The sequence below is a fragment of the Melospiza georgiana genome, chromosome 3 (assembly GCF_028018845.1).
Source record: "Melospiza georgiana isolate bMelGeo1 chromosome 3, bMelGeo1.pri, whole genome shotgun sequence".
NCBI classification, from domain to species: domain Eukaryota; kingdom Metazoa; phylum Chordata; class Aves; order Passeriformes; family Passerellidae; genus Melospiza; species Melospiza georgiana.
The window spans coordinates 36,129,916-36,141,959 of NC_080432.1; the positions used below are offsets into that span (position 1 = coordinate 36,129,916).

The 12,044-nt window shown below is 41.3% G+C and overlaps 1 protein-coding gene across 1 annotated transcript in view; it reads right to left on the reverse strand.

Moving 5' to 3' along the window:
- The window catches only part of HHAT (hedgehog acyltransferase), a 146,949-nt gene that overhangs the window by 9,911 nt on the left and 124,994 nt on the right, over window positions 1-12,044 (reverse strand). The gene's annotated exons all lie outside the window — the stretch shown is intronic.

The window sequence follows — 12,044 nt, forward strand, 5'->3', positions numbered from 1 at the left end:
ATATAAAATGCTTAAATGCCCATAAAATAATTAATTTTTAAATATGAAGAATGATTTAAAGATTAATTATTCACAATCCCCTTCCTACCTGCAACCCATTTTTTAATCTGCCATTTTTCCTAGTCATCTTCAAAACCACTCATATTCCAAGACCATTGCAGCTCTTCCATGGTGCTGTCTTGTGTCTTCACAGCATTAAGAATTAGGAAAAAGCAGACAGTGTGACAAATTTCACAAGTATTTACAACCAGCTACACTAGCAACAAACAAACTGTAGCTCCTTATCACAGAGCTCTTGTAGCTGAAATGCTCCATGGATAAAAATTATATTAACTACTAGAGTGCAGTAAGAGAAGGGCTGAGAGCACAGTGTTAATTTACATGAACACTGCATTTGATAATTGCTCTATCAGTGTAAAGCTAACACTACAAGTGAGGTCATTGAGCTGAGTTCTCACTTAACAGAAATACAAATATCTTGAGGGATGGAAGTGCACAGATAAGGTAACCAGGCAATCCTGCAGTCATTTACTGAGCCGTGGCAATCGATGCAGGACTGAGGCATTTTGAACTGCTGCTCCCAGGCTGGATGAAGTTACTCCCCTTCTGCTTTTGTCTCATTTTCACAGTGTCACCAAAGGGCAAAGAAGAGGGCTGATGCAGATTTAGGGAGGCAGAGAGATAGTGGTGCCTGAAGGTGGCCATGAGCCAGCAGAAAACCTTGACAACAAACAATTTCCATCCCACTGGTGGCATATCCCATGAGATGGAATTGTTGCACTCAAGTCACCTAGAGCAAAAGGCCCAGACAGGATTGCCTCAGTTGACCACTTTTTGATACAACAATTGTTTCACTAATCTGCACCCTGACCTGACCCTGCTGCAGCCCACAGAATCATAGCAACTAAATAGAAGAATTATCAGTAAAATAGTTAAATTATAAACAGCTTGTGGAGGAGAGTAAATTCATTTTAATTCTGGGGGGAAAACAAATCTGTGTTAGTCCATCACCAAGACCACTTGAAGCAAAGGAAAAAACTAATTTAAAATTCCTTGACTTATGTCAATATTTAATTGAATTCAAGGACAAAATTCGACAACTTGCTTGTATACTCTCAGAAAACACATTCTGGATACAGCTACTAAGTTTGGGGAGGGAATACCCTATTCTCTGCTTTCTGTGTGAGCTGGGCAACAGAGCCCAGGGAGTATCTGAAAACACAGGCCTCCCTGGTGAGCTGTGTACGCAGAATCAAAAGCTGCTAAACCATTCATCACTCGTGTCAGAAAACACAGATTAGAAACACCCAGGCAGCTGTATCAATGTGCAGAATCTGCCAGCACTTCCAAGGACAGGGACCTCATTTGCTAAGTAAGCCCTGCTCTGCTCTTCTGGGATGTGATCTCTGGCCAGCAAGCAGCCACCCAAGGGGAGGAAGCCTGATCAGCACAAATCTGAAAGAGTTACCAACCAGCATGGTCATGGAGACCAAAACCATTCTGCCAACCCAAGCTGATGCTGAGAGATGCAGCCATTCTTTGCCTTGTACCTGGCTTAGGGGAATGTAGAGAATGGGAATGGAAAGATTTAAATCTTGTAACAGCCTAGCTGTTCTCCTTGCTCCCCTGTTTTAAGCAAGCTTCCTGAGCAGCTGCTGAAGGGGATCATTCAAAATGTTCCTTTCAGGTCAGATGGCTGCACCAGCGTAGCAAACCATATACAGAAACAAGTCTGCAACTACAAAAAGATCTCACAGAACCCCATCTTTTCAAATTGTTATATCTTTACCAGCATATTCCCTTTTGTAGAAGGAAAAAAAATCTCACAACCTTTCAATTTCACAAAACTGCAACAAAGTTCTAGAATTACTATGCCTTGCCAGAAAGTTTTTGCCTATGTTTAAATTGCCTTATTTAACAAAGTGCAGTTTAGGGCAATGAGATATCATCTTTCCACGTGCTTCTTTAGCCCACTAAAACTAGCAAGGAATATGATCTGATGCATGGCTGCTACACCCTCTGTCCCACCTGGGCTCTGCTATTCAGTGTAACACAAGCAGTGCTGCAAATCTTTAACATGACTGTTAATAACACCAAAATACACATCTTGCTCAAAACCATCTTACTAATCTTACTAATTCCTTTCAAAACCAGCATATACCCACATCTGTCTGGAGGGATCCATTTGTACACATGAACTCTGTATTCTTTAACTAGTTTCCTCTTCTTCTGTCACTGCCTGAGACATTTTGGAGAGGGCAGGATCCTGCCAGCCTCACTGACTCCCTGCTCCCCCATCCTGGCGGACAACCTCCATGGCAGGGACTGGGCTTCACTCCCAACCACTGTGGGATTTCTCCTAGAGCTAATTTCACATCTCCTGGGAGAGAAATATAATGAGAACTGGCTACGAAGCAGTCATTTCCATTTGTGAATGGGCAAGCACAAAGGAAGAAATGAGAACAAATTTCCATATGTACAGTCTCTGCTAAACAATCATCTCTGCAAATCCCTCCCCAGCGTGTGTGGCGCTCGCTGCCTTTATGGGACCAGCCACACAACCAGAATAATTGATTAATCATCACATCAGCTCAGGATCCAAGAGAACAGAACTGGATCTGATCTCAGATCACAGCTCATGTGCAATGGTGTGGCTACATGGATTAGTCATTTTACAGATAAATTTGGGCTAATTAAAGAAGGCTGCATCTCAAGCAGGCCCAGACCGTGATCAAATACCTTTGCTACAATCACTACATGTCAGAACAACACTTCCCCACATCCTCATTTTGAAACTGAAACACCAAGATGCCCAATCAAGAGAGCAGGGTGGCTACAGAGCTTAGCTGGGCATGGGCAAAGCCAGTGTTGAAGAAGGATAGAGTGCACAGTGTCCATAATTTACCCTGACTAGCTGGAGAACCAAAAAATTGCCTTTTTTTGGCAGGTTGGGGGCAGGGGGACAGGGTATATGACTCACCCTGCCAAAACAGGCTGTTTTTCTTCTGAAGGCAGTATCACTCCTCATCTTGACAAGGAGAGTAATGCCAATTTCTTTGGCAATAATTAGCATACATAACAGAGAGGACAGAGGGTTCATTTTCTTCCCTTCTCCTTTATTTTCAGTTGGCTCTTCTTCTGATTTGACATGAATTATTACTAAAAATCAATGCCTCATGCTGAAGTACATATTCTGGATGAAATGGAAGAGCTTCACAAATTTTATGCATGGTCACTGAATGCAGCTGATTTTTGCACAGGAAATGGACATTTGCAAAGAAAAGTATTAGTTTGCTTTACTAGTTCTTTTCCCTATTTAAAAATCTCAAAAGCACAATAAGCACAATCTGCTTGCACAGCCATCATATATCACCTTACTAATTCCTTTCAAAAAAATGTTTTGAACAGATACTGGGACATCCAGGATAGATTTTGAAAGTTTTGTTTGGATCAAATTTTGCAACACAAGTTTTAGCACTCTTCACATCTGCTCACACTGTATTCATCATTCATATGGGTCAAAACTGCTCTAGATAAGAAGTCCTTTTTCCCCTCTGAAGAATTACTTTGCATTGGGATTTGCCTCAGTGTTCACTTTTCTGCAGAACAGCAAGATAACCATGGATGAAAGACCTTGGTCTGTCCTTCAGTGAGTACTGGCCTCAAGTGAAGAGCTCAGCTGCAGTCAAAGTTTGTTGTAACAAAGAAGCCTGATTAAATAAGTGAAATTTACCATTTGGCAGAGTCCTTCAGCCCGTCATAAAAGTCGACGACAATACTAAATGTTTTGATCAGAAACTGTGCTTAGGTCTTTGACTTGCATCCTTGATGACCTTTCAATCACATTTGAATACATTTCAATTACCAAGGGATAAAAATTACCCTGGCAGATGTAGCAAGGTCATTACCAACTTACTACCTTCCCTTTTGCTCAAGTCCCTGTAGCTTCTATGGCTTATATAATAAATATAATAATAAACTATTCTTTTATTCTACAGAGAGTGTTGTAGCTTAATTTGTTTTAAATTTTAACCTGAACTACAACAGATATTGTAATTGTTGGGTAGAATACTTGACAAGCTGTGGCATTATTTGTGTCTCCATTTTGATCTGCTACTGGAGATCTTAAAACACAATAAATGGAAGGACAAGAGCAGAAGGGTGACTCAAATGCATTGGCATCACTCTAGACACAAAATATGAAACACTAAAGTGTTTAAGTGATCAAGTAAATCTTCAGTAAAAAGGAAGACATGTCTCAGGTGGACTGAGAACAAAACTAGGGAAACAGCAACAGAAAAGATGGGAAGCAAGAATCAAACTCACAGATTTGAAAAAAAATTATCTCTGCACTAAAAAAGAAGACATAAGAGGCTTCCTCAGCTCATCAATACTGATCTAACAGTCCACTTAGAATATGGGCAAAGAATGGGCACTACATGTCACCTCAGATGACAAATTATCTTAATCAAGTATTTTATGAGAGACTAAAACATTCAAGTACTCTTGTTCAAAAAATACTTTTTTTGGAAAAGTAGACTGTAAGAAAGATTCAATAAAAATGTATTTTTTCAAATCTGAATTGGTTCTTTTTAGTCATAAAAGTAAAGAAAGCTTGTATGTCAACACAAGCACTTGAGAGTGCCTTCAGCAGGGACAGCAGCGAGCTCAGCTTGCCTCGTGCCTTTGGTGCCTGCCTGCATCCCATACGTGCAGAATGGATACCAAAGGTATCAAAAGGTGGCAAAAGAGACCCTCAAAAAGGATCAATGTGTAATACCAAGTTAGGACTAACTAGGGTGGCCTTTACCAGATAAAAAACCAGGTCCAGTCCTTTGAGCTTTCTTTCAGAGCTAATGATGCCAGTTTTGTTTCAGTCTGAAGACTTGAGACAGTGAGGAGCTGTAGGCTTGGCACAGGGTGACCAGCAGCTTAATTATAGCTGTCATCTCATTAAGGCAGAAAAATTTTATTGCCTTCCTCTTGGAGATATAAGTGGGCTCAATCTTGTATCTCAATCAGGCTTACCAGAACATTAAATACAAGTGCTGCCAGTAGCCAACTTCTTTGATGAAGGCAGCAGTACATAAAGCTGAATTGAATTAATAATTAAATTACTCCTGCAGAACTCACACGATGGTAGAAAAATTCTGTAAAAAGTCTTAAGTAAATGTTAACATTTTCAACAAAATAACCACTGCCTTTGACTAATGGAGATCTAATCAGACTATACATTAATTTGGAATAATCTATGAACTGTCATGGAAGTAATTTGTGTCATCTCAAACCCAGTACAAATTTGTCAAAGTACTACATGTAATACAAGGTCTTGATGTAATTAACTTCAGTGATTAAAACTCATAAACTGCGTGTCCTTGGCCAAGCACAGCCCTGCCATGGTCTCAGTTTCAGGAGAGCTGATGGGTCAGCACTTACTCTTGTAACACAAGTGCAGGAAGGTGACTGCAGGCAGAGCCCTGCAGTTGGATCCACCACAGTGAGATAAAATCACACATTATGTAGCACCACAGATAGTGGGAAGGTACAGAAAGTGCAAAGTGCAAGCAAGACAAAAAATTCCAAAACACTCCTTATTTTTTCAAAATCATGCTGGAGACTTAGCATTCCAAGATGTGACATCTGGGGCTGTGGCAGGTCTTCCCTCTTTTTTAACTTTGTCAGTAGCCATGCTCATTGTAGCACCTGCACACCATGTTGTAGCAACAATGCACATTGCTTTTGATGGGGTAGTAGTGATATTGGATTAGATTCCCAAAGGAAAAGATGCTTCTCCCCAGGAAGCTTCAGTTGGAGGCTCCCTCTGGAGCTGCCCCCAGTGCTGGGCTCAGCTCTTTGCCTCCCTTGGAAGGAATTTAGACTCACTGCATAGACACCCCAGCATTTTCTGTAACCTCACAGCTTGCACACTCTACTGTAGCAAAATGGAAGAGCGAGGTCCTCTCCCTGCTCCCCAGACTACATTTGGTTTCCACCCAATAAATGCTTGAAGTAAATCAGATTTTCCAGTCTGGCCCACAACTGGCAGAAACTACATCCCTACAGATGCTTCCAGATAGTCTTTGGCATTCCCCAGGAGGCATCAAGAGCCCAGACCATGGGGAAAACATCTCACTATTCCACATTACCTGAGCTGTGGGCAGGAAAGGTGAGGGCAGATTTTCAGAGGAAGAGAAAAACCACACAAATAAAACCAAGAGCATCACAAAGGACCCCTAACCTATGCACGACAAACACACTAAGACAGACAATCCTGGAGGGAAAAAAGAGGGATGCAACCAAAAGAGCTACTTCATCTCACAAGATATATCTTGACAATTCTTCTAGACTGTCAAAGCAAGTAAGTGCTGACTCTATCTCCTAGCTTCGCCTGTCCTCATCTCACAACCTTTCATCAGCAATATTGTTACTTAAAAAAGAAGTATGAGACAGATCTTGTGTATTGGACTGCACTGCAGGAGCCAGCTTCAGTGAGAGACAGAGCAGCAATGCTTATCCCAGTGAAAAAGAAGACACCTTTGCATTAGTGACATTTTTAACAAGGACTTGACCTTTCTAAATCTGGCATAAGTCAAACAAATGGAGAAATGACTAGTTCATGGCAATCCCTTTTATAGACAATACAGTGGATTTTTCATGTACTGTTGCCACAGAAGACTACTGGCAGCTCAAGAAGCACAAAACCCAAAGCACTGAAAGGATTTTCTAACACTACTTTAGTGTCAGAAGTTTCTGCTTTGTGACCACTTCTTGCTCATTGCTCTGTGCTTACTGAGCTCCACTCACAAACCCCAAAGAATGTGGTGTCCCAGCAGGGCTGTGGAAAAGCACATCACAGGGAGGAATAAATGTGAGTTGCTACTGACTGACATCAGGCACAGGAGCCAAAATCTACTCCCAGTTCCACTACTGACTTACTACTTCTCCCCATCCCTTTGCTATTTGTAAAGCAACCGGAATCACAAAATTCTTCAAATGTTTAGGTCAAAAGTACAACAGTGGACAACAAGAGGATACACCCATCTGTTACCACATTTTGCTGCTAAGAAACCTGGCAATCTACTGTAACCTTAAAGTGACCAAAGCAGATTCAAATGAAGATAGGAGAAGAAACCATGCTCACTTGCTCTCTCTTCAGGAGTAACAATTTTTGACAAACCAGATTTATAAGGACAGCTTATAAACCTGGCACACTTTTGTGTGTGACACTTTTGGCACACTTTTCAGCAATTTTGTCTAACGTTGCTAAGTGCAAGAGATGTTTTACTGAAATAAAGACAGGTGCTATTTTTTTTTTTTTTCAAAAACAGCATCATGATGTAAAATTTGCATTATCAGGTTAATGCAAATTTAATGTTTAATGCATCATTAAACAGGTTAGCTCACACAGTGATGTGCACGGAGCTTCAGGATAGTGTCACCATCAGGCTCATTGGAAAGGATGCCTGAGAAACAACAGAACCATCTTGCTGCCACTAGAAAATGGTTTTAACTGTGGTTGCTGTGATTGGGACAGCATTTATGTTCAGCATAAAGCAGAAAGATGGCATCAAATGCCCTAGCAAAGCTCTGTGTCCCTTATGACTAAGCTGCACACCAGTATAAAATGGTCCAATCCCTGTTTTACATAGTTGTGCTGGTAAAAGCTACAAGTGTATACATGACATTATATGGTGTTTCAGCCCAAGGAAGAGTTTTACTGAAATGGTACAAGGCATGGATTTATGTGAGGTGTCCTGGTGGTACAGTCTGTGGGCATTCCTGCACTTGCAAAGGTGCCCTTTCATAGGTATGGCCCCAAACACACCAAGTGAGGGCACAGAACCAAGCCTCAGCTGGGTTCTGGCAGAAATCCCTTCATGGTTTTACCCTCTTTGAAAAGTGGTCCTCCAAAGGAATCCCAGACCACTCCAGACATTCTTCAGGAAGCCATTAGTCCTTGAGAAATTTGGCATCTTCAGGTTACTTTGCATCACTCAGGGATTACCCCTCCTAAGTGCATAGACCAGAGCTTAATTACTTACATAATTAAATACAACAGCTCTCCCTCTAACCAGGGCTTCTGCCCCTTACACCAAGGGCAGCCATTAGTAATGTCCCCCAGGAAGCACTGTCATGCTATTATCAAGTAAAAATTAACTTTGGGCTCCTTTAGATTTTTTTCTTTGTTTGCTTTGTTTTGCAGCATGACCCAGAATAGAAGGAAGGCATTGAACTGTTTATGGGTAAAAGACACAACTGCCACCACACAAGCTGAAGCAGCTCAATAGCTGAAAACAGCAACTTCCTGCAGAGAGCTGATGTGACAGAACTTGGACTCATTTCTGGAGTCAAGCAACAGATCTTCAGGCCAGCACAGAGCAGCAAGTGTATTGAAAGCAGGCTGTGTGAAATTCAGCATGCAGCTCACCCAAATTAGCTTTTAGTGAGACAGCCTCACAGCTTGGAGAAGGTTTCTTAAAAACAACACCTTGATGGTGCTTTTCAAGGCTATGAAAGTGTCTGTAAAAGAAACAAGGCTGACTGCAGTAAATAGAAGGTTTAACATATCTAGGATAGGCTCCTACTAAAATTTTCATATGACATAATAAGGCTCAGATTTAAATCCTTTGGTCTTTGTAGAAAATGAGCTTACCTGACAAAATAAGACTCAGACATTTAAATCTGGTACTGACAAAATAGTGGGGATTTGCTACCAATTTTAAAGGAAATATGACTGGGTTGCCAGGGTGTGATGCTCTTTGTTGTACAGTGACAACCACTCCCAGCAAGCTGAGCACTCAGTAATTGGAGGGACTTGGCATGAAAGTAAGGGAAATACTGATGCCTACCTCATCTTGAAAATACACTACTTGCTTGCAAGAGTCATTTCAGGACTTCCCACTTTTGAGTATATGACAGGACCTTCTCTCACAATCCTCTCCTGCCCCACCCTGCAAACTATCCCCCACACCATTCCATCTGAGAAAAGGAGTTCATTCAATATTGTAGTAAATAGCAACAACTGAGTTCTAAAATTATGTGTCTCTCTAGTAAAACAGCTGGAGTAGAGTACAGGAAAATAAACAACTTTTTGTCTACTTCAGTGAAAAAAGGACACGATTTTGCATAGATCAAAATACCTCTTTCAAATTAATTTGTTTAACAAATAACTATCAGACTTCTGGAAAGTGTTAGATCTCCTAACTTCCATGAAAAGCATTTAGAAAATAAAAGGTGACATCTGTGTCTGCTCTGAATCTGCAAATTTCACTTGAACCAATTTTGCTGTAATTTGTCCATCTACTTGACTTTCTCACTGCAGCATTTGGTTACCTTTCAGCTACAAATTTACCTATCTTCAGAATCATTCTGTGAATGGAAATCATGTCATCGTTTCATCACCCTCCTGCTCTTCTCCAGAACCTGCCAAGCTCTGCTGCATGCTCTTTTACCATTAACTCTTACTCTCATGAGCAAAGTGCACCACCAAGCACAGGATGTGAGCAGAGCAGCAGCATGTGCCTCCCAGGCAAAGATTTCTTCTTTCCCAAAACCAGAGAGAGAGCAGGACAAAGTCAGAGTCACCTTTACAGTGCAGTGGTGTCTGCTCCAGGCTGCATCTCTGCCTAGACCACAGTGCATCACCGGCAAGCACTGACAAGCAAGACAGAAGGATGCAAAGAAGTCACAACATTCACCAGCATTAAGGCTTTGTCCTGCATCCTGACACAGTTTCAGATCAGACTCTGTAAATAACTTAAATAACATTTACATATCAAAAGAACAGGGCAGTCCTTGCTAACTTCAGCAAGAATTTCTGAGTAAGAAAAGAGTGGTCAATTCCCACATGACAAAAAGCCAAATGCTGACAGAGGCAATCTTTCTTCACCTCTGAGGCACAAATCTGAAGTGCTTCCCATACTTCCCTTCTCCTTTTCCTCATCTCCAACTCAATGTCAAGCCTTGCTTCTGGCCTTTGAAAGAAGCCAGCCAACCTGGCAGTATATACTCCAACCCCACACTTGCAGGGTTTTGTCTGAGTGGTTTCTCTAGGAATTGGCCTGAGGGAAAGGACTTTAAAAATCCCCAAAAAGCAAATAATTAATGGTCTTGTAGCAAGAAATGTGAGGTGGTCCTAACCATACTAATACATCAATTCAATTTTTTAAAGGTTTATTATAATACTGAAATGTTAATCTTATTCTTCAGTTTTCTAATATCACTGTTGGAAAAAAAATAAGAGTATGCAGTCTTAATTCAGCATGAGTAAGTGCTTAGGGTTGAAATGTATAGAAATATTTAGGTTAAACATATTCTTTCAAAGCTATTCTGCCTATCAGTTCTTATTCACTGTTTTTTATTAATAGGTGGGAAAACTGCTCACTGGAGCTCATCGCACTGGAGTAGATTTGAAAGACACCAGATTTCTAAAAGGTCTGGGAACTTTTCTTCATATGGCAAAAGGGAAGTCTGTCCCAGAATGCCTAAGCAGGACTCACTCAGCCAGTGAGATGTGTTCAAAGTCCCCACTCCTTGACTTTCCTGGCTATTTAGGCATCACCTGCACTCAGGGTTTTGCCTCAGTATGTTTCAGGTGCTTGAGGTACTTCTGATTTGGAAAAGAAGTACCAAAAGCAATTCTCCAATAACCAAAATCTGCAGCCTCTTTGGAAATTTTTTTATCGCATGAATCAGTCACTGATTAGGAAACAGCAGTGGAGAAGATTGGATAGCCCTGGAAAACCAAGCACACACACAGTACTGTGAACCCAGCTTTCCCCTCATTCTGCATGCAAAGCACACAATCCAGCTAAAAACAACAGAGAGCCTCACATCTACTTCTCCTACATGCTCTTGGAACTGCCATTAAAACCTAATTTTTACCCTCTGATCTTTCCAATCTTCCTTCCACTTTAGAAGATCTCTGGAGGTGGCAGGAGCAATCACCATCAGACTCTCTTAAATGAGCAGCTCCAGGCTTTTGAGGTTTTGCTGAACACAGAAAGACATGGACACAAACAGCCCTGGAAACACAGAACTAAAAGATGGCTCACAGTAAAGGAAAAGGGTCTTTTCAGGAATTATCAGGAAATTGTATACAAAGCAACTTCTACCCAGGATTGTTTCCCACTAATTAACATGACAGTAATACTGTAACAGTCAAAATGGAAACTGTATTTTCTGTTTCAGAGAAAAAGAGGTGCTCTCTTAGTTTTGTGAATTCAGGTAGGCATTAGTTCAGCCCCCACCTTGGAGGCAGAGTCCTCAGGCTGGCACATGGCATGCCAGAGCTGAGCAAGGAAGAGGAGTCCTTCCAGTTTCACATTAGGAGGATTTTTTCCTCCATGTGATTTTACATGGTAAGTCCAGATTGTTCATCAGTCACCCAGTGACCTTTCCAAAATCCTCTTTAATACTTAATTCGACATTTTATAATTTTAAGCCAAGTCCATGCAGCAGGAGACCATGTGTGAAGAAGATAAAACAGAAAGCTTAACAAAAACCAGCCTCCCATGTCCACAACTCTTAACCCAAAAGATTCAAGACAATAAATGCCCAGCACTTAAGTACAGCTCCAACATCAAAGCACTTTACAGACCCCACATATGCTGCAATAAAAGACGTGGGGAATATAAAATGCTCCTCTGTCAGGATGACCTGTCAGTAATTCTGGAGTAAGTACTCCCTGTCAAGAGACTTGCAGCAGCTTCCCTGCCCCTTATCTCACCAATGTCCCTGTAAAAATCTTTCAGACTGTACCTAATTGAGCAATTTTTGTGTGCAGAAGCATCATGTGGATGTGGAAGGAGCATCCAGATGGACAATGAACATGTATGACATGGACATCCATTGGCAGAAAGCAGCCAGAGAATCTTACTGGGATTTGCTTCCATGAAGGATCTTAGAAAGCAGAAAGAGGAGGTGCAGGCACAAGGTGTAACAGAGAGGAGAACTTACACAGAGCAGTGGAAGGAGATTCAGATGAGGAAGAGTTCAGACTTCAGACCGGAGATGCCAATGGAGCAAAACCAGTGGACACCAGC